This window comes from Sus scrofa, chromosome 14 (genome assembly GCF_054392235.1).
Source record: "Sus scrofa isolate SSC_HxYL_T2T_F1_AM1 chromosome 14, Sscrofa_HxYL_maternal_Yorkshire_Landrace_v2.0, whole genome shotgun sequence".
Classification (NCBI taxonomy): domain Eukaryota; kingdom Metazoa; phylum Chordata; class Mammalia; order Artiodactyla; family Suidae; genus Sus; species Sus scrofa.
Window position 1 is genome coordinate 123967317 of NC_139396.1, and position 27295 is coordinate 123994611.

At 38.9% G+C, this 27295-nt stretch overlaps 1 long non-coding RNA gene across 2 annotated transcripts in view; it reads left to right on the plus strand.

Annotated features, from left to right (window-relative positions):
* Positions 1-244: 244 nt before the first annotated feature.
* Positions 245-27295, plus strand: part of LOC146396975 (uncharacterized) — a 184569-nt gene continuing 157518 nt past the window's right edge. The window contains exon 1 of one of the 2 annotated variants that reach the window (XR_014826606.1): positions 245-455. This is a non-coding gene — a long non-coding RNA (uncharacterized LOC146396975). The remainder of the gene's footprint in view (positions 456-27295) is intronic. The other variant, XR_014826605.1, reaches the window with a different exon arrangement.

Below are 27295 nucleotides of genomic sequence, written 5' to 3' on the forward strand. Positions count from 1 at the left end.
CAGCCTCAGAAAGATTAGGTACTATATTGAAGGTGGCTGTTCTCTTGCTCTCTGGACATACCTTGCTGGGACAGGCCCTGCTTCACACATATGGCTGGCTCTCCAGTGCTCTTAATTACAGGGCTTATTCAGTAATTGCCTACATACTTGCCCCCTTCCCCAGCCTTTGGTTTCCCTGGTAACTGAGGAGGAGCCAAGCTGAGGTCAATTCCCCCTATAAATGGTAGCGTCCCGCCCCAGTTGCGAAGGTGCTGCTGTGTCCTGTCTGCTGACTGCTGTTCGCGGTAGGATGTTGCTCCAGGACCTTTGCTTTGGACTTGTAAAATCCTCTGTCCAACAAACTGTTCATATCTCTGTCGCTGTCACCACGATGAGCTCTTTCTTCAGACTCGAGTCTGGACAACTACAAGGCTTGCAGGCCTGCGGGGTGCAGCCTGACAGGTACCTTATCTAAAGTAAGTGGCAAACAGTAGCCTCTTTTAACATTTTTTAAAAAATTGAAGTATAGTTGATGTATAATATTATGTTAATTTCAAGATACGGCAAAGTGATTCAGTTATAGATGTATTTTTCAGATTATTTTCCATTATAGGCTGGTGCTATACACTATTTGTTGCTTATCTCTTTTAAGTGTAATAGTTTATTAATTCCATGCTCTTAATTTGTCCTTCTCCCCTTTGGTAACCACAGAACCACAGCGTTGTTTTCCATGTCTGTGGGTCTGTTTCTGTTTTATATACAGATTCATTTGTATTATCTTTTAGATTCCACGTATAAATAATATCATATTTGTCTGACATATTTTACTTGATACAATCTTCTCTGGATCTACCCATGTTGCTTTAAAAGGCAATATTCCATTTTATGACTAATATTCCATCTTATATATATCTTACATCTTCTTAAATTGTTTATTGATGGGTACTTCAGTTGCTTCCATATCTTGGCAACTGTAAATAATGCTTTTATGAACATTGGGGCACATGTATCTTTTTGAATTAATGTTTTCATCTTTTCTGGAGATATACTCAGGAGTGGGATTGCTGAGTATATGGAGTTCTATTTTTAGTTTTTAAAGGAACTTCCAGGAGTTCCTGTCGTGGTACAGGGGAAACAGATCCAACTAGGAACCATGAGGTTGCGGGTTCGATCCCTAGCTTCGCTCAGTGGGTTAAGGATCTGGTGTTGCTATGAGCTGTGGTGTAGGTCACACATGCAGCTTGGATCCCGTGTGGTTGTGGCATGGCATAGGCCGACAGCCGTAGCTCTGATTTGACCCCTAGCCCGGGAACCTCTATATGCCATGGGGTGGCTCTAAAAAGCAAAAAAAAAAAAAAAAATTTTTTTAAACTAAAAAAAAAAAAAAAAGAAATGACTTCCATGCTGTTGTCCACCAGTGGCTGCACCAATTTACATTCCTATCAGCAGTGTACAAGGGTTCCCCTTTCTCCATACCCTCTTCAGCATTTATTATTTGTAGACTTTTTGATGCTAGTCATTCTGACTGGTGTGAGGACATGCCTCAATTGTAATATTTAGTGATGTTGACCATCTTTTTATGTGCACTTCTGTAATATTTAGTGATGTTGACCATCTTTTTATGTGCCTGTGACCACCTGGATGTCTTCTTTGGCGAAATGCCTTTTAGGTCATTTGCCTATTTTTTGATTGTATCGTTTTTTTTTTTTTTTGATATTGTATATTCTTGCCTCCTTTGTTGAAGATTAATTGACATGGGATATGGATTTATTTCTGGGTCATCTGTTTCATTGATCTGTATGTCTATTTTTGTGCCAATATCATGCTAAAAAGAGAAGCATCTTGATATTAGATTTGTGACATTGTGAAAGACTTTTAATGAGCTGTGGAATATTATTGTTTCTGTGTATTTTCCCATAGAATTAAGGAGCTAGAAGAGACCAAAGCATGTGGATGTCTCTCTTTGAGTGTAAATTAGGTACAGTGACCAGACAATAATGAAACACCGAGGTCCCAATTCTTCCAGAAAGGCCTTGCTCTAGGTAATTGTAAATGCTAAAACTGAAGTCCTTGATCTCAGACATGGAGATACGAGATAATGTCAGGCACTTTATGAAACCCCCGTGTGGTCCCTTAAAAAAGAATGATGATACCACAATTATTCTGGAATAAAGATTGAGGGTCCCAACGTGAAAGTGGTGATGCCATTGAATTTTGACTACTGAAACACTGGAGCATCTTTGCATAGATATAGAAGGCTAGACAACTTCTCTTGGAAAACAACATTGCAGAAGAAGATAGCAGGAAAAAAAAAAAGCTTTTAGGCCTTGGGGATCTCACTCAGGCAAACAAGTCACAGGAGTAAGGGGCTGGTTTTGCTGAGAGGCAGAGATGCAGTGAAATGGCCCTGCAAGGTGAAATAGGAAAATTCTACTGGGTGAGAAGGCTATAAATAATGAATCCACAATGCACTGTAACCTGAAATTTTTTTCAGGTAAATGGTCAGAGATCGAGGGATCAAAGTCAAGACTCTGGCCCAAAAGGAACAGAGATACTTGGTGGGGGTGGGTGTGGGGTAGGGGGAAACTTGGTTATAGGAATAGGCAGGAGACTTGACTGAAAAAAAGGAAAGGGCTGGAGAGTCGAGGGTGATTTGAGGCTCATCAATATGGGAAGTCATGCCTGGGGCTCTATTCCTAGTTCTAACTGACAAAATGAGACTTGGGGAGCAGCCTGGAATTGTACTTTTTATCATCGGCATGCTGAATCTTAGAACAACACCTACTGTAATCTGTGTATACAGGTTATATATATAATCTGCATATACATAATCAGTGTTGAGATTAGATTAGTTGTGACTAAGACAAGGTAAGATTTTAGGAAGATCTACTTTTGGACCAAGCTGTGGTCAGCCAGGCAAGGCCATAAAGAAATAGCAAGGAGGTCGTTGGACTCTGTGAAGGACAACATAAACCTAGGTAGAGGGTGCCTAGTCCAGCAAAGTATGCCAGTCTACCCAGACTGGTGGATGCTCTGAGATTATGTGGAATTAATTCCAGAGCTGTTCCTCTTCTCCTTTTTGTATCTTGTCTTTTCTTTCCCTGTGTTCAATTTCATTCTATTTCTAACCTTGCTTCTGTACCTTTCTTTTCCCAGAACTCTTTCTGGCTTTTGAGCTTTGGCTTCTGATAAAATTCTTCTGGCCAGTCTTCTTCACTAGCTAGCAGTATTGGATGTGGATCTAGATTGGCCACAAACATTTACTCTTTTCTCATGTGGACCCAAGAGAAGTTGTTGATGTTGTCCTTCTGAACAATTCCATCATTTCTGGACTGTTCCTATCCTGGCTTATACTCATTATACTCAGTAGAGCGGTATTTCCCACTGTATGCCCCATAGAATATTAGTCCTATGAGATGTTCTGTGAAGAGGGTTCTGTTGACCATTTATGTTTGGGAAGCAAAATATGTTATATCCTCCTCTTGGAGACATACCATTGATATTAGCACACTAAAGGCTTTGAGGAGTCTTTCAGTAAATGAAACTCTTAAAAATGTTCCATGAAGTTCCTGGTTCTGATACCTAAAATATTCTACATAGTGTTCTAAAGAACAAATTTGGGGAAATACTGTCACAAAGGCTCCTTTGTGCTAGCTTTTCTGCTTAAGTTGTTAGGCTAAGTGAGATTTATTGATGATTATCAGATCTACAAGAGAATAGAATGTGCTTTGCAAGCCTCTTGGTACAGCACATGACCACAACAGCCCTTTTGCATTTTACAGGATGTTTCTTAAAGTTCTATTTGTGATTACCTCACATTAGGAGGAGAAGAAGCAAGAACAGTTGGGCTTTCAGAATATTATTCAAATATGATTTTGTCTTTAGGAATGAAGTAAAACATGCAGTGAATTTATTTGAATTAGAAATGCACAATAAAGTGGAAATAACTTCGTACTGGTTAACAGGACCAGTCATAAAATATTGGTCTTTAGGATTAGCGAATTTCTCATGAAAGAAGATACAACTCTTTAGCTAGTACTAATTAATTAACCTTCCACTTTAATCAGTGGGACATTGAAAGCCAATGAGAAGTACTTGTCTCTTACATTGTAATCTTGGGGGAGGGAGATTCTTGAGGTCTTTGAGGGACAATGATGCAGGGTATGGAGAGGGCACTATTAAATTTCTGAGCCATATTCACAAGTCTGGGGCTATTGGTTTTTGTGGAGCACAGTTGCATCTTTTATGCTTGTAACTCTTAGGTGTTCAACCAGACTCAGCAAGCAATATGAAAGACGATGGAAGTGGAATTCAGGATAAGCATAATTTCAGAGTGCTGGTGATTCTGTGGCCCATTGTATTCTGTCTAAGCCTGGGGGAAAGAATGAATGGGGATTTCTCATCATGGCTCAGTGGTAACAAACCTGACTAGTACCCATCAGGACGTGGGTTCAATCCTGGCCCTTGCCGGTGGGTTGGGGATCTGGCATTGCTATGAGCTGTGGTGTAGATCACAGACATGGCTCGGATCCCATGTTGCCGTGGCTGTGGTATAGGCCAGCAGCAGCTGCAGCTCCAATTGGACCCCTAGCCTGGGAACTTCCATATACCATGGTGAGGCCCTAAAAATACCAAAAAAAAAAAAAAAAAAAAAATTCGCAGTGAGTGTAAGCTCATGGGAAAGAATGTGAATCTGCTTTTCTCATTTGCCAAGTGCTTCTTCCAGCATGAACAGGTTCCTGTGTTGAGGATGACTTTAGGGGTTAGACATTTGCATTCCTCAAGAATATGGCCTCCAAATATAAACCAATGGCTTCAAGTGGAGCTCAGCTGAAGAATCAGTGATTTGTTCTGTTGAACTTATTAAGAGATTATATATTGAGAAGGTAGTACCTTTTCAAGGGATTTTCAATGATAATTTGGCTCTGTACAACTTTTATCCTGTGCACAGGTTTTAGAGCTAAAATCACAGGAAAGGACACCCTGTTGAACTCAGGTATCTTGTTCTTAGGTTTTTTGGGCCATGCCTATGGTATATGGAAGTTTGCAGGCTCGGGATAAATTATAACTGCAACTGCTGGCCTATACCATAGCCACAGCAACGCTGGATCCTTAACACCTTGAGTGAGGCCAGGGATCAAATGTGCATGCTCATGGATACTTGACAGTTGGGTATGTTTCTGCTAAGCCACAAAGGGAACTCCTTGCTCTTAGTCTTGATCATATTTCTGAATCCCCTTCTCAAGCACAGGTCTTGTGGGGGAGGGGAAAACTGAGTCAAGTTTCAGGAGGAGTCATGAGAGATGCATTTGTCACCAGCCATATATATATTCTAAGGATGATAATGGAGAATATCTTGTTTATACACATACCCTTTTCTAGGACAAGGGTGGGGTTATAGTGAACATGAGAGGTTGGTACCATTTTCTTGTTTGTTGACAACACTCAATAAAAATACCATCTTTTCTAAACTGCTTTATTCAACCACATGGCTTGGATTGGGAGGACTGTGGTAAAGAGTTTTTACCATCCTAATTCTTTTAGCTAACTTAAGTGCCCTTATACAAGAACTGGCCGAGTCAGCCCTTTCATTTTTGGGTGAAACTCTGTATATGGGAACTGAAATAAAATTTTAACCCTATTAATAAAAATAAACAACAAACGATAACATGTTTGTCTAGCACTTTGAAAGTGTCGGGTTGATTCATAGTTGTAACTTTAGTGTAATTCGCCCTGGTGAGGTCTACTCACAATGGTGAAACAGATTATAGCAACTCTGGAACAGATGGCTCTGTGTGTCTACATGTAGATCCACTAGCCATGGGCACAGATTGTTGTATCATTGTATTGTTGACCTAAAACGAATAGGCTGCCAGTTCTTTCTTGGGTAAAGATGGGTTTATTCAAGGTCCGCAAAGAATCAATTTGGAGTCTGTAACCATGGCAGTGATGTGTCAGTTTCCACACAACAAAGAGAGGAGAACTCTTTTAAAGAGGGGAAAAGGAAGTTGGCAAGGCTATAGTAAACAGAGTGCAGTGGAGGAAATGAGAGTTCAGAGTATAGTGGCTTTTCATTGGCTGAGTTGTGACAATTTCTTTGGCTGAGCTCTTGCCAGGCAAGAAGAGGAAGAAGACTTCTTCCTGTTGGGCTCTGTTATTATCATAGGGTGTGAAAGCTTCCTTTCTGGTCTCCTGACTCTATTTTAATTGATATTTCTGTATTAATTTTTACAGTATGTAATATGCAGTCATCTGTATTGATTAAGTGCTTTAAAGTATAATCTCTCTTTGCACAGATGCATAAGGAACAGGGGTTATTTCTGGGAAAGAGAGGTGGGAGGTTGTTAGGATTTTTTTTTTAATTACATGCATATACCCCTAATTGAAAACAAGACAAATAAAACTGTGGATAGAGCCAAACTTTCCTGGCTGCTATGCCACCAGAATAGGGAGGGGAAGGCCCGGGGGCTGGAATGCCAAAAATCAGATGATTCCAAGGGAAACAGACACCCTCCACCATGGCTATTGGAGCCCCTGGAGGATTTAACTGGGCCAAGGGCACATGTTTCTAGGAAGTCTACAAGCAGTGAGTAATATGCATCCATTCCTGGCTTCCTCCAAGCAGGAAATCTTTGGGGTACCAGGAAGAAAACCCCTTTCTCCTGGCTTTTACTTTTGTTAACAGAAAGTGGTAAAATGTGAATTTTAGGTCCACCTCCAGAACTGTTGTGATGGGCCTGCATTTTGTCATCCCTTTCATCTCCTCTCTCCTTGCCCTTTTGGAGATAGAGGAGTTAGCACTACAACCGGTGCTGTGTAGTATTGGGGGAGGGCCACAAAATAGAGAAGCAAGAGGGACAGGTATTCCTGGAGCCAAGGGTGCCCAGTGACTCTCTCCATGGATGGGCAGTTCTCTAGGCCACTCTGCCTTTATTCAATTATTCTGGAGGAATAGAGTCTTGTGTACTTTTCACCTTGATAGATTTTTCTTTTTGCCTTCTTGGCATGTCTGTTTTCACTGAACATCTGTATTAGCTCTTTTATTTCTTCCAACTTTTTTTTTTTTTTAAGATCTCAGGTAGAAATTCAGACCGTTGCAATTCTGTCTCAGGCATTTTAATGATTTTTTTAAAAAAAGCTTCATTTATTTTTTTAAAAATGATTTTTATTTGTTTCCATTATAGCTGGTTTACAGTGTTCTGTCAGTTTTCTACAGTACAGAAAAAAGACCCAGTCACTCATATGTACATTCTTTTTCTCACATTATCCTCCATCATGCTACATGATAAGTGACTAGATACAGTTCCCAGTGCTATACAGCAAGATCTCACTGTTTATCTATTCCAAAGCAATCGTTTGCATCTATTAACCCCAGATTCCCAGTCCATCCAACTCCCTCCCCCTCCTCCTGGCAACCACAAGTCTCTTCTCCAAATCCATGAGTTTCTTTTCTGTGGAAAGGTTAATTTGTGCCATATATTAGATTCCAGATGTAAATGATATCATATGGTATTTTTCTCTTTCTGACTTACTTAGTATGAGAGTCTCTGGTTCCATCCATGTTGCTGCAAATGGCATTATTTTGTTCTTTTTTATGGCTGAGTAGTATCCCATTGTGTAAACATACTATATCTTCTTAATCCATTCATTTGTCTATGGACATTTAGGCCTTTTAATGATTGATTAAACTTGTCTTCAGATTCCACTCTTGGTTTCCACATACCCTCTTGTGAAGGCTTTGGGACTGTTGAGGAGAGTGTGAATGATTGTGTCTATACGTCCATGGACTGGATGGTGTCCTTCTGCTTCTCTGGAGAACCCAGGCTGATGCAGGCTCCTCTCACCCCACAGAGACTGGGAAGAGGGGTGTAACTCCTTCAATGGCTATGTTTTAAAGGGAAGGCTTCCAGGTTCTTGAGAAAGACATCCTGCAGTTGTAAAACCTGACAGAAGGCTGGAAGAAGATTTACATCTCTATGAGGCAGAAAAAGAACTTACAATTGCAAGTTTTCTGGAATAAGTGCTCTAAGAAAAGCAAGGTCAAGGGCCTATAGTCAGGGGAAAAAAGGCTGGTATAAAATTTACTCAAGCTGAAGAGATAAAGGCATTTTTGTGATGCGCTAGGCCCTGCTACGTGCCTTGAGATTCAGAGCTGTATGTATGTGTCAAAGGCAAAGGGCACATAATGTTTATATAATATTTTTCATAGATTTTACATTTGAAAATGTGTTAGATACTCCCATGAACAAGAACTTAGTTTCTCCTTAGTGAGAATAATTAAATTAAATGAGAAGATAAAGCATTTTTATTAACACTGACTTATAAGCAAGGTCTGGTTCACAAAATTGATTTGATTGGCTGTCTTGTGAAATTTTCTTCGCTGCCAAAATTCCAGTTTATGGCTCTAAAGAGGATGTGATACTAAATAAGCCAATCGAGATACATGGATTCCTGGTGGGGTTTTATAACATACTGAATAAGAAGGTATCTGGCATAGTATCCAGTATGATATGTCTTCAAAAATGTTGTTGGAAGTAGAAATTGGACTTGTTCCCATTTCCTGGTCCCAGACCCAGTGCTCAATGGTATTTCACTCCTTGGATATTTCTGCAAGCAGCTGGTAATCCTGCGTTCTTTGCATCTGAAGATGAGAAATTGCTTCTGTTCCTTCTTTGCCATCAATTCTCCAGGTGTTGCTATTCAGAGAGTTCCTCTGTTACTTGGATTGTTGGGAACTGGGGGGCAGTAGAGACATGTGAGAGGGAGTAAAGGAATGAAGGGACAGCAGGTGGGGTGATGGTAAAAGTTTTGAGGAGCAGGGAAGGGAATATGACAGGAATGGACATCAGGCATCCCTCATACATGCAGACAGCTTGCTGCCCCATCTGGTGGCACCGGGGTAGGTGGGCAGGCTGAGTCCTGACCAGAATCTGAGGACTATTCAAGTTTGCATAGTGATTAAAAGCCAGGGCTCTAGGGAGTCTGGTTGGAACCATTTATTTTCATTCTTACTTCAGCTAGTGTGACTTGGGGCATATTACTCAACATTAGTATCTTTGATGAAAGAAGGATAATTGTAGATGCCTCATCTATGGGCTTCAAATTGGATGTGTGTAAACACTGAGCACAGGAGCAGGTACATTTGGATCAAAAACCAACGACCAAAAGCATGCACATGTGTGGAAAAAGGCAGCTTCCCCTCTTCAGGTATTCAGAGGGCTTTCCTGCCAAGATTGTGATGCCCTAATTTCCAGTCTCTGGCCTAACAAGAAAACTCATTAAAGCAAATTTCTCTTTTAAGGGGAGGGTTTTGAACTAGCCTTTGACAGTGTTATGAGAAGCAGGAAGTGTGGGCCTGCTGTAACCAATGAGCTGGCTAAGGGTTTGTTTTGCACCTCTGATTATTCATTTTCTATGATTCAGAAATTGCCTAAATGTTTTAATTATGTTCCTTTCGTTGTATTTTAATGAGCTAATGAATTAATTTACCCACTTCTTTTTTTTTTACTCCTACAATAGGCCAATAATTATAACACCCAGAAAATCTTTTTAAATTGCCAGGGATCAAAATTCAGTGGAGTTCTTTCCTGGGTATTAAAATGAATGCGCTAATTTCATTAGCTAACAAGCATCTTTGAACACCCGCTGTGCTCTGAGAATTTGAGGGAAGTGAAATACAAAAGAACGAGAAGTCTACTTCAGCTTTAGTTTTACTTTAGAATGTCAGTCATTCATCTCCTCTCCTTTAATTTATGCATTCATTGACTTAATAACCATTTGGGGAGCACATACTGCATGCCAGGTGCTGTGCCAAGCATGTTGTGATTGGGTGCTATTGGAGCATAAAATATTGGCGAGAGATGAACTTGAGGTACAAGGGACCTGATCATAGACACTTTATGTATGGGTGAAGAGGAGCCATGAAGGTTCTCAACAAGGAGTGATGTAGTCAGATTTACATGTTTTATATACATTGCTTTGGCTGTAATGAGGAAAATGGATTAGAGAAGGAGTTAACTGGATCTGATGAGACCACTGTGGTTTTGCAGGAGAAGAATGAAGGCAATCAAGTAGGGTTGGATAGGATTCCTATCTGCCTTCTTCCCACTTTCCAAGAGTCTTTGTTTTCAATTGGGAATCTATGGGGTTCTGGGGAAGTTGAATCCACCTGTGGCTCCATGGAGGTTGAGCATGCGATTTAGGGCTAAGCCAATCACATTGGGTTCCAGAAGATCTGATGAGCATAGTCAAGTCCCCTCTAGAGCAGGGGACTGGCTTAGAGTTGAACATAGTACCTAAAAGATATTCACCAATCATGGTGAATATTAACTTTCCTGGGGATTCTATGACCAGATACTCTTTCTTTCTCTAGAGAGTGTAATGCACATATAAGAGATGGACTCCCTGGAGATCACATTATTTTGTGGAACCAGTTGCAGGTAGAGGTGTGAGGCTCAGAGTAGCTGCCAGGAGAGCTCCTGAGAACTACCCACTCAGGTCAAGAGAGTCAAACTGACCACTAAGAATAGCTGTGGTGGCTTCTATCTCTGTCATCACCCTTAAATCTTTGAAAGTTTGCTGTTACTTATTTCAGCAAACCAGTTTTATTTATTAATTTTTAAAAAATTTAAAGTAGATGTATAATGTGCCAATTTCTGCTATGCAGTTCTCTGTATTAATATTTGACATATATAAAGGGTTTCTTTTTTCCTCTCCAAAACCTTACCAATACAAGGTGGCCGTTAAATTCATAAGGGAGTTTGATACTGTTTGAGAAAATCATCTCCAGTTGGGAGGAGACATGGTTACCTGTGAAATCTCAAGGAATACCAATATTTGAGGATCATTGGGAGAGCAGCAGAAAGAAGACCTAAAAAGAAATGGCTGATGTTGGGGAAGAAAACCAGTAGAGTGTGATATTGTGAAAACCACAGCATTAAGTTCCAAAAAAGTTGGCGGAATTAGCAAAGTAAAGTAAAGGATTTGGCAAGAAAGGGTGAAAGAGCAACCAGTAGATTTGGTGGATGTAAGGTCAAGTAGGACTTTAGTAAGAATGGTTTCAGTTGAGTAATAAAAGATGAAGTCATGTTATTGGGTGAACTGGGAGAACTGGGGCAATCAATTCATGCATATGAAAAGCTAGCATGAGTTTCAGCTGCTAGTAAACTTAAAACATATTTTAATATCAGGACATTTCCCCATTATCTTGAAGTTTCAATGTGGAAACCAGACACTCTTCTTCCCTGACCTTCCTTGCTAGAAGAGCAAGGATATGTAACTTGGGTTCTTCTAACCTAAGAAACCGATTTGAGATTTTGGTTCAGAAGACACTGAACTGAAGAAGGATGCACAGTGCAGCTTTGAAGATCCACATTGAAAATATTTATAGTACTGCATCTTAAGAGCCTTAGGATATCCCTACCCCTTGAGTCTATAATTTCACTACTCAAAATTGGAAATAATTATCAGAAGCCAAAGACATACTTAGGAAAGTAATCACTGTTGCATCTTTTATCTACATAAAAAAACCCCTAAATGTCCATCCTTTGTGGAATGGTCAAGTAAACCATGATACAGCTACTTGGTGGAATATTCAATCTGTAGCTTTCACGTTAGTGTGTATCACATAGTAGGTATTTGTTAAAAGTGTTATTAAAATGAAAATTTTAGAGACTATACATGGAAAAAGACTTTGGTTTGTGGTGATAGTGTTAAGAGACAAAACAAATTTTGTTTATATGCATATAGCTATGAAATATAAGACTAAATGTGTATATGGATTCTAAACTCAAAACTCAAAAATGAAAAGATTTGAAGTAGAGCAGAGGGTATATATGTGGTTTTCTCCCATCACTCTTTAATATTGTTACTATGATTTTTACTTAAACCAAAATAAGTTAAAAGTTCAAAATGAAAAACAAACAAAAAAAAAGAAAACAAAAAAAGAAAAAAGAAAAAGAAGAAAAAGACAGATAAGAGCAGTGCATTTCCTGCTTTGCTCTGGCCTTCAGCTGTTCTAGGCCATTCTGCCATCTTAGATGATCCCATCCACAGGCTTCAAAAGGAATGTTTCTATTGATTAGCCCACCAAACCAGGGAAATTGTGACCCACATCTCAGGAAGTTGGCTACTTCTGTGACATTGCAATCCATCAACACTTTCTCCGGAGACTTCTACCTTCATGCACCTTCAGAGAGAGATGTGCAAGAATATCAAAGCAGGGGAAATCTGTACTTGGAGCTGTGCCCTACTTCTTTGTTGGACAGCTTTAATTGGGAGTCTGAGAGGCAACAGGATCTGGGAAGGAGAGGAGGCTTTAGAGATTGTATCGGCTGGTTCAGGTATGTGCAACAGTCAATCTTACTAGGATGGCTTAAATAGTTTTAAACACTTTTATTTGCCCCACTTAACAAGAGGTCTGAAGGTAGATCATTCTGAACGGCTTGGTAACTTACTAAGAAGATCAGTGGTCCAGGCTTTTTCTAGCCTATGTTTTCAGTGTGTGGCTCCTTGCCCCAAGAAGGCTGTAGTAAACCAGCATTCCTGGTAGAAGGAAGATAAATCACCTGAAGACTTTTGCTTAAATGTCTTTGACCAGAGTTGTGTCACCAAATCCCCCGTAGCTTCAAAGCATGCTGGGAGATTATTACTTTTTCTCTGTTTCAGACTTTCTAGTTCCTTATTATTTTTCTGTTTCAGACTTTCTAGTTCCTTATCTAAAAAGGAACATTCAGTAAACTTTCTTAAATTGTTGTTGTGAGGGTCCGGTTAGTGAGTCAGGAAAAGATCTCATCCAGCACCAGGAATCTAAGGTCTGCTCAGGATAAACTCCAAGAAGCTGGGACCTCAAGAGGCCCAATAGTGGAGTCACATTCAAATGAGGTGCATATGCAATTGCAAAACTGTTGAAGAACTGTGTATATATGTTTTTCACTTAGAAAATAAAATTTCACTAAATTTTTAATTATTAAAAATTTTTATTAAAGTATAGTTGATTTATAGTAATGTGCCAATTTCTGCTGTACAGCATAGTGACTCAGTCATACATATATGTACACACTGTTTTTCTCATACTGTCTTCTATCATGCTCTATCCCAAGAGATTAGATATAGTTCCTTATGCTGTACAGTAGGACCTCACTGCTTAGGTTTAAAAAAAAAAAATCAAGGCATCTATATAGTTGAGGGACAAATAGTCCTATAAGACCTCATGAAAGCGATAGTCTTTTATATTCCATATATCCCTCAATTTCAAGGATGCGATTCTTTGGAAACAATCAACACAAATTTTTTTTGGGAATGTATCTCCTGGAATTTATCTCCTGGTTTCTAAGTAGTATATTTAGGTTGATATTTCTGTTGATACCAGCACCAGATATCTACTGATAACTACTTGTATTTCAACCTTAGTATCCATTGATAAACTGATATGAAAAAGTGATAATTCTCTGTGTTGGTCTCTACTCCTCACCACACACATGCGTCCTAGCCCCCAATGGAGCTGTATTATCATTTCCGTTAAATCAGTATTCCGTGTTTACCTTATTATTTAGAGCTGAGTCATGTAGTTCCTTCAAGGATTAAACTTTGTCTTGACTGAAGTTAACAATTGCTTCACTTAAGTTGTTGTTGTTTTTTTTTTTTTTTGCTGAGTTTTTAATGTATCTATCAACAATTTATTTATTTTATTTATTTATTTATTTTTGTCTTTTGTCTTTTTGTTGTTGTTGTTGCTATTTCTTGGGCCGCTCCCGCGGCATATGGAGGTTCCCAGGCTAGGGGTTGAATCGGAGCTGTAGCTACCGGCCTACGCCAGAGCCACAGCAACGCGGGATCCGAGCCGCGTCTGCAACCTACACCACAGCTCACGGCAACGCTGGATCGTTAACCCACTGAGCAAGGGCAGGGACCGAACCCGCAACCTCATGGTTCCTAGTCGGATTCGTTAACCACTGCGCCACGACGGGAACTCCTCTATCAACAATTTATGCCAACCTTGGCACTATAAGTGTAAATCTGGTCTCGTTATGTTAAAATACACCCAGTGTCATCTTTTCCTTTTGGTTTTCTTTGTTGCTTTGTTTAAATATGGGCTGCCAGGACTTCCCATGTGTCTCACAACATAATTATGGGCTGCCATATAGTAACCGTTCTGGGATTTTTTTCTTCCTCATTGGCCTGGAAATTCTGTTCACTATTCTTCTGGGTAGAAGGCCTGTCTTCTAGATCCTCTGTCTTTCTCCTCCTTGGATCATAACCTTCATTTTGGTGTCATACCGTGCATTAATTTATAGAGAAAGTTCTCAGGAGGTACATTATTGGAGATCCAGCATATCTGAAAAATATTTTCTTGTCCTGCCTCCACCCTCAATGCTTTAGCTGCGTATAGAAATCTAGTGTGAATCTTGTTCCTAAAGACCTTGAAAGCATCTCCACTACCTTCTACATTATCCTTAGAAATTCTAGCTTTTTACATTGTGATTGAGAAATCTGATGAAATTCTGATTACTGATCCTTTCATGTGACTGTTCTTCCCTCTCAGACAGATCTTAGAATCTGCTCTTTCCCCCAAAATTATGAACTATTTTTTGATCTGATGTTCCTTTTTATAACCTCTTCATGCTTAATGGAGACAGAATTTTCTTTTTTGCATACTAATTATGTTGGGTAAGTTTTCTTCTTCATGCTCTGTCTCTTTCTTAGACTTATACTTCTGTTTATTTTAGCATGTCTTTCATGTGGAGGGTTTTCTTAAACTCGTCTTGATTCTTATTTATTTATTTATTTGGCTTTTGTCCTTTTAGGGCCACACCTGCGACATACGGAGATTCCCAGGCTAAGGGTCTAATCGGAGCTACAGCTGCTGGCCTATGCCAGAGCCACAGCAACACCAGATCCTTAACCCACTGAGGCCAGGGATCGAACATGCAACCTCATGATTCCTAGTTGGATTTGTTTCCACCCACCATGACGGGAACTCCCTGTCTTCTGATTCTTAGCTGTTGCTTCATGTGTAATATTGTCGTGCTTCTTTAGAAGCAGAGTACGTGTGTACTGGGTGTGGTTGTTGGAGAGGCTGGCTTTCTATATGTTTATCAAGCAAAGACTTGCTATCCTGTGGGGGATTCTCAAGTATCAGCATTAGTCTTTTCTTTGGGGTTGGTCAGTTTACACAGGATTCCTCCAATGCAGGCTTGGAGGAACTCGATGGACACCAGTATTCTGTAAACACATATGGCAAAGGCACTTGGAAACTCACCATGCAGTCACCTGCTGCCTTTTGGAAGATCACCCACCATTTCCTTACCTGTGCCCTGTATCCCACTTTGAACCTCTCAGTTTTTCCCAGAAATTCCCAGTTTTTCTGTGTAGTGCTGGAGGGATTGTTGGTTGTCTGGCTGACAGCCTGGGAGAGGTGTTCTAAGAATCTATCTTTAAAAGCTGTTAGGAAATATTTAGGACATTCTAAAGGTATAAGGAATCATAGAGTTAACAATCAACCATATTTCCAGATACTTATATAGGAAAAAATATCCTGTTAAATATACTAAAATAAAATGTTGGAATGTACATGCACAGACACACCCCACACACGGTTTAAAATGAATGGCTGAACTGACATGAACATAGAGAAATCATGAGAGGTTAAACTGAAGTGACCCAGTGGATCTAGAGAGGTAAGCCAGTGCTGGAGCAACTGCTAATCCTTGATAATTTAGGCCTTGGATTTAATGGCCTGTCAGGGACAGCTGACAAAAGTCCCATGCCTGGGAATATGGTAGTTCAGATCAGAGACTCTTGTACATAGTTAGAATTCCCAGAGGGCTCTGCTTTCAGTGAAAAACTTGAGCTAAACACATTCTGCTCTGAAAAGGACTAGTGAGGCAAAGAAACTGAAGTCTACCCATGCCAGCTTTCAACCCTTCCCTTCTTCCAGGCACCTGCTATACTTCAGAGGGTTCTGAAACCTCCAGCTTCTGAGACTGGTGGTGCTCTGTATCACAAACCCTCTTGTTTCTTGACTTGGCTCCCCACATGCAGTTAGCTTTCTGCTCTTTATAATCCATTAAGGCAGCTGTCCCATCTCTACATGTTTCCACTTTCTGAAACTGCTACTTTTGTCTACTATTTCCTACTCTCTTGATCCTCACAGGTGTCTACCTTTATCCTGTTTCTAGAACATAGCAGCATTTTAGGAAAAAGGAGAGGTAGATACTTAGACATAAAATGTCAGGAAGTCCAAAGTGTAGACCTTTGCTGGTTCATTCATAGTCCATCTCATAGTAAAGTCTCTTCAGAAGATTCTGCACACATTGCTCCCTTGGCCCACAGTTTGCCACTCAAAGCAGCAGCTCAATTCTCTTATTTCCCACCAGCACAAACTGCTCTTTTACTGTCTCTCTGCACCCCCATTCTATCACGCTCCTTCCAACTCTAAACATTGGGATTTAAAAAAGTCTTCTAGCTGATACTAATGTGCCACAGAGGTTGAGAACCACTACTTTTCATAAATTAGTTGATATTTGAATCTATCTAGTGGAGAATATCAATGAACAATATGATGGTTAGTAATATCCTGGGCTGGGCTTACTCCAGCTATTCCCTTCACGTTGTTAAGCCATAATAGTTTCAACAACCTGGAGTCTGTCCCTCTCCCTTTCAAGTGTGTAGCCTGTGTGTGCACTTGCCCTGAACCCATGTTCTTGGATTGTAGTCAGAAACATCGCTGACTGACTTACTGTCTTGGATGATCACTTGCAGAAACTTCTGAGAAGGGAGTTTCCATTGTGGCTCAGTGGGTTACGAACCCAACAAGTATCCATGAGGATGTGGGTTTGATCCCTGACCTTGCTCAGTGGGTTAAAGATCTGGTGTTGCTTTGAGCTATGGTGTAGGTCACAGACATGGTTTGGATCCCTTGTTGCTGTGGCTGTGGCGTAGGCTGGCAACTGTAGCTGCAATTGGACCCCTAGCCTGGGAACTTCCATATGCTGTAGGCACTGCCCTAAAAAGACACACACAAAAAATTTAGACCTATGACTTTTATGAGCAAAGACAACAATAAGCCCTTCCTCTCATGTTTATCCCATGTCTCTTTGATCCAGGTCCATTCTGTCCCTCACAAAGACAATGCAAGCCATTGTATAATTAAAAATCTTCTGGTAGTCACATTACAAAACTAAAAGAGAAAGGTACAATTAATTTTAATAAAGTGTTATTAAACCCATTATATCTAAAATACTATTTCAACCTATAACAATATAAAATTATTAATGAGATTTTTACATTCTTTGTTCCATACTGAATTCTTCAAAATCTGGGGTATGCTTAAACTTACAGTACCTCTTAATTCAGATGCTAAATTTTTTATCAGAAAGACTTGCTTTATGTTTGGATTTTAAAATGTGACAAAGTAAGTTCACAGTCCCAAGTAATTCTAAACCCATTTAATTTTTTCCAATAACTGTGTCAAGTATCAGTCCTAAATTAAATTAAATACATTTTCTCCATTGCGGCAGTCATAGTATTTGAAGTGCTTAACCATATTTGAAGTGCTCAGTAGCCACACCAGTGGCTACCATACTGGCCATGCCCAGGATGCTAATGCAGTAGTCCCTACTTATCTAAGGTTTTACTTTCCACTGTTTCAACTGCCCACAGTCAACTGCAGTCCAAAAATATTAAATGGAAAATTCCAGAAATAAGTCATAAGTTGTAAATTGCCTGCTGTTCTGAGTAGCATGGTGAAATCTCTTGCCATCTCACTCCATCCTGCCTGGGATGTGAGTCCAGTGTTTTCTGCCCATTAGTTAGTTGGTAGCCGTCTTGGTTATCAGACAACTGTCTGGTATCACAATACATGTATTCAAGTAACTCCTGTTTCACTCAATAGTGGCCCCAAAGCACAAGAGTGGTGATGCTGGCAGTTCACATGTGCCAAGGAGAAGCTGTAAAGTGCTTCCTTTAAGTGAAAAGGTGAAAGCTCTTGACTCAGTAGGAAAAGAAAAAAAATTGTATGCTGAGGTTGCTAAGATCAAGGTAAGAACAAATCTATGTGTGTAATTGTGAAGAAGGAAAAAGGAATTCATGCTAGCTTTGCTGTTGCACCTCAAACTGCAAAATTATGGCCACAGTGAGTGATAAATGCTTAGTTAAGATGGAAAAGGAATTAAATTTGTAAAATAAGATATTTTGAGAGAGAGAGACCACAATCACCTAATTTTTATCAGTATGTTGTTGTATTTGTTCTATTTTAGCATTGTTGTTAGTTGAAAGTTTTATAAAAATTGTATATATGTATGTGTGACTGGGTCACCTTGCTGTACAGTAGAAAGTTAACAGAACACTGTAAACTATGATGGAAAAAATAAAAATCATTTAAAAAAAAGATTTACTCTGAGTTCCTGTTGTGGCTTACAATAATGAACATGACTAGTATCCATGAGGACATGGGTTCAATCCCTGGCCTCACTCAGTGGGTTAAGGATCTGGCATTGCCGTTGAGCTGTGGTTTAGGATGCAGATAGATGTGGCTCAGATCTGGTGTGGCTGTGGTGTAGGCAGGCCAGCAGCTACAGCTCTGATTCGACCCCCAGCCTGGCAACTTCCATATGCCATGGGTACAGCCCTAAAAAGGCAAAAAAAAAAAAAAAAAAAAAAAAAAAAGATTTCCTCTCTTAACAACTTTCAAATATACAATACAGTATTATGAACTATTGTCATCATGCTGTATGTTATATCCTCATGACTTAGCTATCTTATAGCTGGAAGTTTGCATCTTTTGACTCACTTCAACTGTTTTGCCCATTGTTTACCCCCCACCTCTGGTGACCACCAGTCTGATCTTTGTATCTATCAGCTTGGGTTGGTTGGTTATGTGTTTGTTTTGTTTTTTTAGTCTTCATATGAAAGTAAGATCATGTGGCATTTGTCTTTCTCTGTTTATTTCACTTAGTGTAACGTCCTCAAGGTTCCTTCATATTGTCACAAATGGCAGGATAATACTCCATTGTGTATATATACCACATCTTCTTTATCCATTTGTTTCTTGAAGGACATCTGTGTTGCTTCCATATCTTGGCTGTTGTAAATAATGCTGCAATGAACATTGATGTGCATGTATATTTTTGAATTAGTATTTGTTTTATCTTTAAATAAATACTCAGAAGTGGAATTGCTGGATCATATGGTAGCTCCATTTTCAATTTTTTGAAGGCCCTCCCTATTTGCTTTACATGGTGGCTGCACCAATTTACATTGTCACCAACAAGTATTCTCTTTTTTCCACATCCTTGCCAACACTGTAATATCTTGGGTTTTTGTTTTTTACTTTTTTTTTTTTTTTTTTTTTTAAATGATAGCCAGTCTAACAGGTGTGAGGTGATATCTTATTGTGGTTTTGATTTGCATTTACATGATGACTGGTGATGTTGAACATCTTTTTGTGTGTCGGTTGGCAGTCTGTATGTCTTCTTTGGACAAATGTCTATTCAGATCCTCTGACTACTTTTTTTTATGTGATTTTTTTTTTTTTTTTTGCCATTGAGTTGTTTGTGTTCTTTATGTATTTTAGATATTAACCTCTCAACACATAAATGATTTGCCAATATTTTCTACCACTCTCTGGGTTTCCCTTTTATTTTGTTGATAGTTTCCTTTGCTATGTAGATGGTTTTTAGTTTTGATGTAGTCCCCATGTATTTTGCTTTTGTTGCCTTAATTCTGATGTCAAATAAAAAATAATATAAGTGATGTCAGGGAACTTACTGCATATGTTCTGGAAGTTTTATGGTTTCAGTCAGATCTCACATTCAAGTCTTCAATTCATTTTGAGTTTTTTGTATGGTGTAAAATAGTAGTCTAGTTTCAATCTTTTGCATGTGGCTGTCCAGTTTTCCCAATACCATTTATTTAAGGGACTGTCTTTTTCCACTGTATATTCTTGGCTCTTTGTCTTAAATTAATTGACAGTATATCTGTGAGTTTAATTCTGGGTCCTCTATTCCGTTCCATTGACCAGAATGTCTGTTCTTATACTAATAGCCTACTGTTTTTACTACTATAGCTCTGTAATATAGTTTGAAATCAGGGAGTGTTGTGCAGAATTTTTCTTTAGGAAAGTTTTAAACTATAGAGTCAATGTATTTTGTAGATTAAAAAATTACTCAGTTTTCCTGTTTCTTTTTGAGGCACTTTTGGTAAATTGTGTTTTTTAAAGGAAAATCCATTTTATTTACATTGCCAAAATATTTTTTATGTAAATATAGGATCTTAAGTGATATCCCTTTTTCATTAATGCTATTGGTTTTAACTTTTATTTCTTTTTATTTTCTTGATCTGTCTTACCAGTGGCTTATTGATATGCTTAGTCTTATCAAAAACCCAATAGTTGTCTGTTTACCCACTCTAACATATCTATTTAATTACTTTCTTCTGTTTATATTTGATTACTTTCTTCTGTTGTCTTTATTTCTTTCTTGTGGTTCTTTTGGGGTTTTATTTTCTATCTTAACTTCTTGTAATGGATACCAGATAATGATTTTAAGAATTTTTTCTTGTGTTCCATTTGTGGCTCAGTGGTTAATGAACCCCACTGGTATCCATGAGGATGTGGGTTTTATCCCTGGCCTCACTCAGTGGGTTAGGGATCTGGCATTGCTGTGAGCTATGGTGTAGGTCGAAGACCCAGCTCAGATCCTGCATTGCTCTGGCAGTGTGGGCAGCCAGCTGCAGCTCCAATTCCACTTGCAGCCTGGGAACTTCTATGCCCTGAATGAAGCCCTAAAAAGAAACACACACACAGACGCACGCACACACACACACACACACACAAAGAATTCCTTCTTTTCGAATACATATAAATAACTTTGTAAACTCCCTCTGAGAGCATCTTTCAGTGCTTTGTTTTCATATACTAAATTTTCATTATTCGATTAAAGACATTTTTATAAATTTATCTTTTTTTGAAACTGCACAGGTCATGTAGGAATCATTTGTTTAATTTCCAAAATATTTGAGATTTTTATGGTTATATTTTTGTTGATTTCCTGCTTAATGTAACTGTCACCAGAATACATGTTTATAAATTCAATGCTGTGGAACTTGTTAGGAGTTGCTTTATGGGCAAACACATGGTCAATTTTTTATAAGTATCCATATGCAGTTGAAAAGAAAGTCTTTTGGGTGTAGAATTAAGTCTGTTTGTACATATGTATTATCCATATAATATATATAAATCACAAAATTATATCATATAGGAGTTCCCTTTGTGGCACAACAGAAGTGAACCTTACTAGTATCTATGAGGACATAGGTTCAATCCCTGGCCTCACTCAGTGGGTTAAAGATCTGACACTGCCATGAGCTGTGGTGTTGGATACAGATGTGGCTTGGATCCTGGGTTGCTGTGGCTGTGGCACAGGCCAGGAACAGTAGATTCAACCCCTAGCCTGGGAACTTCCATATGCTGCCAGTGCTGCCCTAAAAAAACCAAAAAACAAAAACCACCCCAAACCACATATATGATTCTTATTTATAATGTTGTTTAAAGCTCTTTTATACTTTCTTTGTCTACCTTTCTATCAGTTATTGAGAGAGGAATGTTAATATCTCCCACTATGATGATAGGTTTTTTCCATTTATTCTTTCAATTTTGACAGTTTAAGACTCTGATATCAAGTGTATACAGACTTAAATTGTTAGTGCTTGTTGGATTGACTCCTTTATCAGTACTAAATATCTCTTTATCTCATGTTATGCTTCCTGCCTTAAACAATGGGTTCTGGGAGTTCCCGTCGTGGCGCAGTGGTTGACGAGTCCGACTAGGAACCATGAGGTTGCTGGTTCAGTCCCTGCCCTTGCTCAGTGGGTTAACGATCCGGCGTTGCCGTGAGCTGTGGTGTAGATTGCAGACGCGGCTCGGATCCCGCGTTGCTGTGACTCTGGCATAGGCCGGTGGCTACAGCTCCGATTAGGGCCCTAGCCTGGGAACCTCCATATGCCGCGGAAGCGGCCCAAAGAAATAGCAAAAAGACAAAAAACAAACAACAACAACAAAAAAAAACAATTGGTTCTACAGCAATAGTAATTATATCACCTTTATTTTGGTTTACAGGGTATATATTTTTCATTTTTTTTAACCTTCAACATTTCTGTATAATTTTAATTAAAGTGTTCTCCTGTAAGGAGAATATAGAGGTCTTTGTCACTTTTTTTCCTTTTTTTGGCCATCCCTGTGGCATGTGGAGGTTCCTGGACCAGGGATTGAATTTGTGTCACAACAGTGACCTGGGCCACTGCAGTGACAACACCAGATCCTTAACCCACTGTGCCACAGGGGAACTCCTGGATTTTGTCACGCTTAACAGTGTGACAGACTGTGTCTTTAAATGAAAGCATTTAGTCCCCTTAAATTTAATGTAACTAAATTATTCAGGTTTAAACATACCTTATTCTTTGCTTTCCATTTTGCCCACTTACTTTATATTCATTTTTTGTCTTTGTTTTCTTTTGTATTAACTTAAAAAAAATTCCCTCTCCTTCCATTAGTTTATTTTACTATTCCTTTAGTGATTACCTCAGAGATTATAACCTTTTTTATTTTTATTTTTCCAGTTTTGTTGAGAATTGATACACATCACTACATAAGATTAAGGCATACAGAATGATTATTTGATTTCTATATGTTGTGAAATGATCACCACAATAGGTTCAGCTAAGATCCGTCTTCTCATTTTGATGCAATAAAAAGAAAAGAAAGAAGGGAAATAAAATCTCCTTCTGATGAGACATCTTAGAATTTAAAAACACAGCAAAAATGATAAGCGGTGTGAGAAAGGCCTTTTGCATTGTCTGGAAAATGGTAAAAAAAAGCTACTAATATATATTATATTTCAGTATGTCAAGATAAAAAATTGAGAGTAAATCCTATCTCAATATTTTTATTTATATTAGTCAATAAAGTTGTATTTATTTATCTTTCAACTTTCCAATATTCATTTCTTTCTCTATTTCTTTGCTTCTGTTTTCCTTCTACCATAAGAACATCCTTTATGATTTCTTATGGGTTCTCTGGTGACATTTTTTTTTTTCAATTTTTACTTAATTTTTTCCCCATAAAATCCAGGTTGATGGTTACTGTCTTTTAAAACACTAAATGCATATTTTCACTTTTACCTTCCACTCTTTTTAATGTGAAATTCTCTGTAATTCCTTTAAAGTATCTTTGTCACTTCAGAGATTTTTATTTTTGTCTTGCTTTTCACTAGTTTTACAAGAATGTATGCAGATTTGGTTTTGTTTTTATCCTACTTGAGTTCATAGTGGTTCCTGAATCTGACTTGATGTGTATGATCAAATTCGGAAAGAAAAATTTTCATCACCTCTCCATTTGTTGATTCTACTTCATTCTTTCATTTCTCTTCTGGAAACTTTAATTATATACTGATGATATGCTTTATCTGTCTCCAATCTACTATTGGGAATTTTCTATTTTTTGTCTCACTTTTCTTTGGTCTGAATTATTTTCTTCTGATTTCTCTTTCAGATCACCAATTTTTTTTCTTTAGTTGCTGAATCTAATATCCTGTTAAATCTATTGACTTAATTTCTATTACTGTGTTTCCTATTATACAAATTTCCATTTGAAATAGAATTTTTATAGTTTTCTCTTTTCTTCATTTTTTTCTTTCCCCATTAAGCATAAGCATTTAAAATTCTATGATAGAAAAACCCATGATAGACAATCTGCATGTCTTGTGGGACAATTTGCTTTTTGTTTGTTTTCATTCACATATTTATTTTATGCCTTTAAAAAATCCTTGCTGGGAGTTCCCTTCATGACTCAGTGACTAGGATCCATGAAGAAGTGGGTTCGATCCCTGGCCTTGCTTAGTGGGTCAGGGATCTAGCATTGTCCTGAGCTGTGGTGTAGGCTGTGGTCGAGGCTGGGATCCCAAGTTGCTATAGCTGTGGCATAGCCCGGAAGCTGTAGCTCCTATTGGACTCCTAACCTGGGAACCTCCATATGCTGCGGGTGTGGGCCTAAAAAGAAAAAAAAAAAAAACAAAAAAATAAAAATAAATTCTTGCTGGACATAGCGTGTAAAAATTTGTAGCAATAATATGAGGTTCTTGGACGGTCATATCTGTCTGCAGAGAGGATATAATTTTGCCCTTGGCAGCAGTTGATGCAGGGAAAGTCACCTTAATTCAGTTAGGGATGGAGCTGTTCGAAGTTGGGCGTCAGACTTCTTATTTTTCTCCTTTCCTCCTAGATTAAGCCTTTAGGGGGTTCCAAATGAAAGTGTGGAATGTTCCAGAGTTCCCACTGTGGCTCAATGGGTTTAGAATCCAACTGCAGCAGTTTGGTTCATTGCAGAGAAGTGGGTTTGATCTTTGGCCTGGCACAACTATGGGTCAGATTCAGTCCCAGGCCCAGGAACTTCCATATGCCATGGGTGTGGACATAAAATGGAAAAAAAAATGTGGAATTCTTAACTGGGCTTCACTTCCTGACAGACCAACTCTCGATTCCAGCTACAACCTATGAGATTTTCCAAAGGTCTGCTTCATTTCCCACTTGTTCAAGCTGCACTCTGTGCTCAGTTGTGTAGGCTCTTAGCTGTTGCTTTTGAATCAGTAAATGTCAGGCCTGCCTCTTCCAACTCCCTTCTGTCTGAAATCTTAATTCTCCAAGCACTCATGGTCTTGGAAGCTCTCAGATGCTTTTAATAGTTTGAAAAACAATTTTTGTCAGCTTTTCTAATTGTTCTCAGTAGGAGAGTTGATCTGAAACAACCTGGTTTGACATCTCAATGTAAAATTTTGTCTCAGTATTTGCCCCAACTTTACCTTACTGACTTTGTGTTCCTCCTCCTACCACCTTGCTTGTCGTGCTTGTGTGTCCCTGCCTAGGGCTTGTGTACTTGCTATTCCTGTGCCTGGGATTCTTTCTGTCTTCATCTCCATCCCCTTTCCTAGCAAATATCTGTTTTTATTTTATTTTATTTTTTTGTCTTTTTTTGCCATTTCTTGGGCCACTTCTGCAGCATATGGAGGTTCCCTGACTAGGGGTCGAATTGGAGCTGTAGCTGCCAGCCTACACCACAGCCACACCAACATGGGATCCGAGCTGCATCTGCAACCTACACCACAGCTCATGGCAACACCGGATCCCTAACCCGACGAGCAAGGCCAAGGATCCAACCCTCAATCTCATGGTTCTTAGTCGGATTTGTTAACCACTGAGCCACGACGGGAACTCCCCGTAAATATCTTTTTAGTTTGGAAATCTAAGATCAAAAGTCAGTCCCCCAAATGAGAGGTCTTGCTTTCCAGACTGTCTCTGTTTTAGAAATTTCCACTTACTTTTTTTTGCCTTTTTTTTTTTAAGGGCTGGACCTGAGGCATATGGAAGTTCCTGGGCTAGGGGTTCAATCAGAGCTGCAGCTGCTGGCCTACACCACAGCCATCGCAACAGCATATCCGAGGCACATCTGTGACCTACCCCACAGCTCACAGCAATGCCAGATCCTTAACCCACTGAGCGAGGCCAGGGATCGAACCCACATCCTCATGGATACTAGTCAGGTTCATTACTCTGAGCCACACTGGGAACTCCCTATAAATTTCCACTTAATCTTTGTAGCACGTATCATAATTGTATTACATTATCCTGTAATTAGGAATTTAATGGTTTCCAGTCTATTAATTTTCAGCCGCTGTAACAAACTGCTACAAACTTGGTAGCTGAAAATGGCACCCATTTATTCTCCTCTGATTCTGAAGGCTGAAAGTCCAGAAATACATTTCACTGGGATTAAGTTAAGGCTTTAGCTGGGCTGGTTTCCTTTTTGGAAACTCCAGACTGATCCTTGTGATTACAGTAGACCCACTCAGATAGTTCATGACAATTTCTCGATCTTGAAACCCTTCATTTAATCACATTTGCAAAGTCTCTATTGCCATTTAAGGTAACATTCACAGATTTTTAGAATTAGAGTGTGAGTATCTTTGGGGAGCCTCTATTCAGCGTACCAAAGTCAGCATGGAAAGTCAACTCTACAAAGGCTGAAATTGCTTTTTTTCTATGGTTGTTGTTCACGATTGAATCTCGAGTGTATGGTCTATGGTAGGTACTTGAATATTGGTGGAGTGATTCAACTCCAGGCAGCAAGCCGCCTTTTGCATGTTGATGTAGAGGCTTTCTCAAGAAAAGTGATTGAACAGAAAATGATCATGGATTGACAGTTACACTGAACACCTACAATGTACTAGACAGTGTGCGAGGAGTTTTATGCTATTGCCTCCTTTAATTTTCACAAAATCCTTCTGAAATACATGAAGCCTATAGAAGTAAAATAACCCTGCTAAAAAGTCACAAAGCAAGTGAGTGACCAAACCCAAATTCAAACTTGGGTCTTTCTGACAGTAGAACTCAAGCTTTTAGCATATATGTGGAATGTTTCCTACAGTTAAAAAGCTCATAATTTAATGATAGTATTTAATACTTTGTTAGCAGTTTACAAAAATCCTGTCCTGGCACATGTAGTTTTACTTAAGATTCCCAACTAAGAGAAAACAATATGTATCCTGCAAAGATAGCATCCATGTTTTAATGAAAAAACATTAATAGACCCAATAAACATTTAGCATTTGACTTGACTTGGAAATGTTAGTGTATAAATTAACTATTGAAAATTATGTATTAATGAACAATGCCAAAGAATAGAAAAATCTACGTTTTTCTTAAAAACACAATTGAAGGTCAGAGTACACCAGCTTATAATCACCCATTAACATGCTGCTTTTGACAGGTATTCTCCTTATGAAAATGTCACAAGGATCTTTAATTGTATGCAACTGAGAGAATATTGTCTTTTCATTATTTGATGCTGTTAAAAGAAATGGCTGAAATGTTAGAGCTGATGTTACAGAATCTCTCAGGTTTGCTAAGGGATAAATTATCCTTTGAGCCTATGACTCATTCATAGTATTTGAAAATCTGTGTTTCATGTTTTTTTTTTAAAGTCAAAAGGAGAGACTTTATTCTTGGTCCTTTTGCCTTTAAGTTTTGTTGTGTATGGGCATAATCCTGATGTGAGAAAGTTTGTTTCAAAGAAGCTAGAAATGCCTAAATTTCTTTATGAAATGATGTCTGCAGAAGTGTTCACAGGTGGGTGGAATTTGGACAACTAAAAGGCAGTCTTGAATGGGTCACTGAGTAATGATGGTGGGAGCCTAGGTCTCCCTTCTCACCCTGTGACAGCACTGTCTCTTGTAAGAACAGTGACAACCCAACTGCCTGCCTGTTTGGG